Source organism: Pinus tabuliformis, chromosome Q, assembly GCF_031772625.1.
Source record: "Pinus tabuliformis cultivar Carrire ecotype Pingquan chromosome Q, CPIR1, whole genome shotgun sequence".
Lineage (NCBI taxonomy): Eukaryota > Viridiplantae > Streptophyta > Pinopsida > Pinales > Pinaceae > Pinus > Pinus tabuliformis.
The window spans coordinates 673,121,909-673,128,820 of record NC_142296.1 but is presented as its reverse complement, the minus strand read 5'-3'; the positions used below and the strand labels follow the sequence as shown (position 1 = coordinate 673,128,820).

Genomic DNA, 6,912 nt, shown 5'->3' with positions numbered 1-6,912 from the left:
TGAACATAAACACTTACTTTGTATACGGTACTTTGAAGAAGCGAACCCGCGTGTATACACACTTTTCATCAGAACAACCAGCCTATAGATCTGCAAATTTTGACTTAAAATTGTGTAGCTCTTCAGAACTTCAGAAAGATCCAGATCATAGTATTTAGAGATAAACACATGCATCAGTACTTAGATATAGTCAATCCATGCGCATATCATATAATGAAAATTCATTTTAGGTCTCATGATCCTGATCCATCAATGTGCTACTAAATCAATTCCCTTTTGATAAGGACAATTTTTAACATAGCGGGGTCCTCCACATCCCCATCACTATAGTGGGGGTTTTGCTACTTGATAAAATTAAAATTTATTATGTTGTTCAATAGGCTTTGGCTCACCTTGTAATTTGGATTTTTGCTGCAACATCCCATAATGTTTATTTTTCTGATTTGTATATTGACCTTTGAAACTTGCAAAAAATTACGCCTTTTATATTTTGCGAATGTTTTTGTCCATTTTTATCAACCCATTTTTTAGTATTATCCCCTTTCTGTTTCATCTGTTGGTAGCATATATGGGCCTTCCGAATATCCTCATCCATTATTTTTGGGTTGTCAAATTCTATCCGATCCTTCATGTATGTCAGAAAACTACTAATGAATCATTGTACTTTTTCTTTCTCCTCTCCTATACAAGGAAAATACCTTAGTAATAATTTAAAGTTTGTGATAAAATCATCCATAATAAGCTATCCCAGTTTAAGGTCATGGAACTCTTTTTCTTTTCCATCATAAAATCATTTTGTTAAATATTTGTCTTTGAAATGTCCTTGGAAGGTTTCCCACGTTACTTCTTGCTCATTAATACTTCATACTGTTTTAATATCTTCCCACCATAAGGTGGCTTTGCCTTGCAACTAATAGATTACCAGTCGAGCTTTCAAGTTGTTATCATATTCATAAATCTAGAAATATTTATTCATATTGATTAACCACACTTGAACAACTTCTTCTACCTCACCATCAAATATAGGGGGATTAAATTTCTTGAATTCTCCATGTAGTTCAGTTTTCTATCTCTTATATCCTTTGTGATCCGACACATTTCCATATTCTTCCTCGTTATCTTCTGGACAACCTTCAGACTCTGGGCTATCATCTCTGAGCCCATGTGCCCTAGACCCATTCGCATGATCAGGACTTGGGTTGGGAGTTCTATAATTCGGTTGTTTAGGCAAACCTTTCATTATCATCTCTTAGTCTTTCCATCTCATCTTTTAATTGCTGGGTTGTGTCAAATAACATAACATTTTTATTTCAAGTTTCTTCTCCTAATATGACCCACATTTTTGGGGTTTTAGTGAATGATTGTGGTCCTTCTCCCATCGATGGTTGGATGGGGGGTGTAATTTGACCTCCTCTCCTCACAATGCTTCCTCTCTGTACACGTTAACACATTTTATTATTCTAAAAATCACCCAACCAGGCCATATTATTGGAACTTAGCTCTGATAACACCTGTAACATATCTCATAATTTTTTTTTGGTTTAGTATAAAATATCATATAAAGGAAATAAATTTGTAATACTTATCTAATTATTTAGGCTAAGACTCGTCGTGCAACATTTACAAAATATTTGGGTACAAAGAGCTTCTCCCAACCAATAAGACCAGTCTTACACTGCATCTGCCCCCAAGCTTGTTCCACACTGAGTATATTTCCACAACAGTTATCAATTCATATTGTTTCCTCTAATGACCATCTGGTCCCAACAAAACTTGGTCGATAAAATTTAACTGAGCACTCAAGTCTCAGATGGACTCCACTTGCCAACTAGCTCTCGAATCCCTTTAGCACACTTTTCTTCCTTTGAGATCTTTCCTCTGTTTTTCCTCTCTTTTTCACCTTAGGTTCCTCAAACCTATTGGCTTATTTTGGAAGGATTATTATTTACATAGAAGAACTTGGCAAGTAACCGCCTAGCCCAAAATTGTCTAACTACTTGGGTGTTAACCTCTTTTAAGGATTTTATGATCATTGAAACATCATTATGACATTGATAATTAACAAAACAAAATAAAATATCCATCCATGTCAAATGCTATTTTAGTCTTTTTCCAAGGCCAATAAAGTAAAATAGAGTCTTTAACTACAATAAATTAGAATCAACAAACTTTACTATGGTATATCACAAAAATGTAAAGTTTTTTTTCTTTAATTTAGCTATATTTAAACTAAGAGACTAGCTACTATGTAGTAATTGTTTAATATAGATATTGAAATATTTTATTTATTGTTTTTAAAAATGTTTTTATGTTATTGATATATTTTTCTCATAAATATTACATGTCATCTAAACATAAATTATTTTATTTTTAAAAGTAATTTTTTTTTTTTTTACTTTCAATAACTTTATCTCTATTTAAAGTTGATTTAAACTTAAGCTCAAAATTAAAGATTATTGATTTATTTTTTTATTGCCACTTTTTAATTTATTAATGAAGTGTTATTTTATTATTTTTGATGTAACTTTATGTAACAACATCTCCCTGATATGTGATATGTGGTTGTGGAACATGTCTAGGCATAACCAATAAGAGGGACATATAATCATGTAATGTTACATTTAAAAATAATAAAATAATACTTACATCAACAAATTAATAAAATAATAATAACTAAAAAAATAATAATTTCAACCATATATAAAATGCTCCAATTTTCATCTTAATTTTACACCCACTTTATATAGAAATAAAGTAATTGAAACTCAAGAAAAAATAATAATTTACTTTTTCATGTTAAAGAGATATGTCAATCCTTCTTTAATATGGAGTTGATAGAACTCTTGTAAAAATAATATAATTCACATTAATTGATAAGTTTTTTTTGGCTTCAACCAAAAATATAAAAATATATTAATAGTAAAAATATATTTCATAGTTAGCCATAAATAAAATATTATATCAATATTTTATAAATAAAAACAAATTAATTTAAATTATGTAGACCTAAGTAATTTAAGTTGTCTTAAATTAAGATAGATATAGACTCATTATATAGATGGGTGTTTGTTTTGGAATATGGTTTATAATATAATATAATATTATAATATTATACTATATTATAAATCATATTATTTAAATGAGAGTTATATTAGGAATTTTTTTTGATATTAAAATAAAAATATATCAATATTATAATAATTAATTATATATAAGTAGACAATTTTTTTAATAATTATATATAGGTAGACAAAATTTTTAATAAAAAAAATAGGGATTTAATTTGAAATATTATTTATAATATAATATTATAAATCATATTATATAATTGACTCCAGTAGTTTATCTCCACGGGATGCCTGTAACTTAATCATTTCCTCGGATCCTGTTTCTCATTGTACATCTTGACGTCATCTAGCAGCAATACTACTCACTCTTCAATGTAATTAATGCATATTTTGTCTTTACAATACTTGCCGATGGTTCAACTCTCAAAACTCTCCAAGTTGACATCATCTAGCAGCAATACTACTCTGGCTCTGAACACGAGGTTCATTCAGTCATTTTTCTCCTAGGTTAAGCCCTCTGCAACCTGCATGTTTGGTTTCCATGGCGTAGGAGGCTTTGGTTCAGGGGAGGTTGTCTGGTTTGCAGGTTTCCATGGCATAGGAAGGTTTCGTTCACGGGAGGTTGTCTCGTTTGCAGGTACAGAGAGTATGTTGACTGCTGTATATTTTGAAGAGATTAGGCTTCCTGCTTTTTCCCTAGTTGACGGTTATATCTATATAGAAGCCCTAATTTGTTGCACAATCAATGCAGGTGGTTCTTACAGGTTTCGGCCTTGCATCCACAGGTGAAGGAAAGGCTATGGTCAGCTTCCTTCCTTAGGTAATTGTTGGAAACCATTTTCTCTGGAAAAAGTATCGAATCCTTTGCAAAATAAAGGAAACCGATAAATGCTTATGGAATTTAATTAGAGTCTTGTTTCACTCACTCAGGCGTGCATTGTGACCCCAACACCACTCTACAGGCACTATATTGTTACAAGCGTGTTTTTCCTTGCTTCCTTAACTGTCTCTGCTCGAGATTTCTTTGCTTCCTTAACTTTCTCTGCTGGAATTCTCTAACTCAACTCTTAAATCTGATGGCAGGTTAAGTATCGCCCAACAACTCCTTTTCTCAACAATTCGGAACCAGGCAGTGGCATCCACTTATGATTTTTCTCTCCATGCTCCATGTTGGTTACTCTAGTCACTGAGGGTTTTGCTTTACGCGAGGTCACCTTTTGAACTTCCGGACATGATTAAATAGAGTTAATCTATGACCAGTCTTGCCGACATTTCAATTGATAATGGTGTTGTGCATCTAGCTTAGGGTTACAAGACAGTAATTGTATGAAGTGAGAACCGAATAGGTGATTCGGCTGCCATATTACTCTCATTACTGGAATGAACAATCCTGTTGCAATTTATTTTAAACAATACAAATGAATCTATCTTTCCCCTTCTCTATATGGTAATTTTTTCTGGGTCTAGCCCCAATTCGTTCTTACGGGTTTCAGTTATAGCATGTATTAAAGTTTTCTCATGCATATGAGAGCGGATTCATGAAATGTTGGGGGTTCAATCCACATATGTTTCCTGTATTTTTCTGAGTTAGGTAAGTTTATATGATTTTAGTAAGTAGATGTGTAAATCCCAAACAAGTTGAAAGAATTAGAATTTTTTGACGGCAATGAAAAATAGCAGTAATCAAAAGTGTCTTACGGGAATCTTGTTGGTGCCCTCTCCACCGGCCACATTGTTAGGAAACAAGAAAGAGAAGCAAAAGCAAGAAAATAAATAGGCTTTATTTCTATTGAAATTTTGTTTTTGAAATAGAACATCGTGTGAATCGATTATTGTTAGGGAGCCATATTGTGTGAACCGAAATTGTCTTCAAGAACCATATCTTTCGTTGTAAGTCAACTCTAGTCGTCAATAGTCCAATCACTACGTGACAACTGAACTTCCACTCAATCAATGTGCAGGGATTTCCTCATATATTTTTTAGGCAACTCCAGTAAATGATATTATATTTCTATTTTGTCTTAGGCAATTCGATGCCACTTTGGCCAAAAATCAAAGTTGAGTAAATGAGATTTTATTTATTGGACAGATTACAACAGTTCAGGGTATATTACCGCAGACTTCAGCACCTTAACTATCTGTTTGAATGACTGGGCAGGATTGAGTCCATTCTTGTGCTTCAAGAAAGCACGCATCAGTTACATTACAAATTATAAATGCAATGTTCACTCTCAAAACCGTTATTGTCTAAATCCATTTTAGAATGATAAGCTTTCCCCAATTTTATTTTGAGATTTTTTTTTTCGTTTGTTTATTATAACTTTTTAGTATTTTAATAATTAATATTACCCTGAATATACCATTGAATCAGTAACCACCTATAATGACGTTGGCCTTTCATTAAATTATCTATATTCCATACACAATTAATAATCCATGGTTTAATGAATTTGATCAATATTCCATACACAGTAAAGAATTCATGGCTCAATGAATTTGAAATCACAGAAACAACCTTGCTAATTACATTGGCTCAATGAATTTGAAATCACAGAAACAACCTTGCTAATTACATATTTGCATGTAGTCTTAAAAAAGAGTGTTTACATATACTGATAATTGAGCAGAACGAAACCCTAGGAGAAACATAAAATTCTGATAGTGTACGAGAGAGAAAACGCATGATATCCATGTGCTCGCTTACAAGGCATCACGAACTGCGGGTGCAAAAGAGAACATGTTCATGTCGACGTCATAGAGAATTTGGTAGTTGTGCTGTTGAAGATTGCCTAATATGGACATGTTTGGACTAGGTAGCATTGCCAGGCAGATAACACCACTGGTATCAACGTACATGTAGTTTTCTGGCTCCACATTATAATCTGCTCCCTCGAAGTGGAATGTTAAAGTGGGAAAGTAAAAATAGTTATTAGCTGGAAAGTTAAAACAGAGGTCTAGTCTAATTTCAGACCCATCCAATTGCTGCAAGTGACTAGAAGAAGAGATTAAGGATTTCCTCAAAACTTGATATGCACCGTCATACAGAAATGTGAAAATGGTTCCAGAGTCTATCACAAATCCCCCACTACCTGGGAAAAGGGGGATTTATTTACCTGGGCATTCTCTGCACAAGACCTTCCCCAAAATGATTAAATGCAATTGTGACCTGCATGTTAACATCGGGAGTATAGCTATCACTGCAATAATGATATGTATTAGGAGCAATCCTGTAATAGTTTCTGATTTTTAGACTTTTTTGATTTTTTGATTTGGGGTCTTGTGCTTTTGTATTTGAATTTTCTGCTAACTAACCATATGGTTGGTTGGTTTCTTTCTTTTTCTTTTTTTATTTTTATTTTTATTTTTTCTACTCTTTTGGGTTGTTGTTATGGTTTTCGTTTGTCTTGAGGAGTGAATTACACTAGCTGTCTCTCTCAGAACCCGATCCCCTGGTAGGTGCAAAATTTATTTTGTTGATAAGTATTAAATTTCTATGTTCTGTGTTTGTGTGGGAGGAGTTAATAGCACGGATTTTATTTCAGCCGGGTTGGTTGAAAAAGTGTAAGAAATTAAACTATTTTGGCAGAGTATTTGATCTGGTTTGCTCAATTATTTGATCCTATCAGGTTATTGAATGTGTAGGGAATTGAGAATATGGAGGAAAATCAACATGAATGGAATGTTATTGTGCAAGGTAACAAATATATTTTTTCTTGTTTAATCGGTGATTGTGTCGGTATATTCACTCCATTTAATCTGACACTCACTGCCTTCATCGAACTTTCAACCGAACCGGAACCAATATTTACGGATTTACCCTATATTCGTTCCCCGCATGCTTCCA

General features: G+C 32.9%; 1 long non-coding RNA gene across 1 annotated transcript; it reads left to right on the top strand.

Annotated features, from left to right (window-relative positions):
- The first annotated feature begins 3,556 nt into the window (after positions 1-3,556).
- Positions 3,557-4,473, top strand: LOC149221334 (uncharacterized). Its single transcript, XR_016248845.1, has 3 exons — positions 3,557-3,705; positions 3,820-3,888; positions 4,152-4,473. It is a non-coding gene; the product is annotated as an uncharacterized LOC149221334 (long non-coding RNA).
- Positions 4,474-6,912: the final 2,439 nt, after the last annotated feature.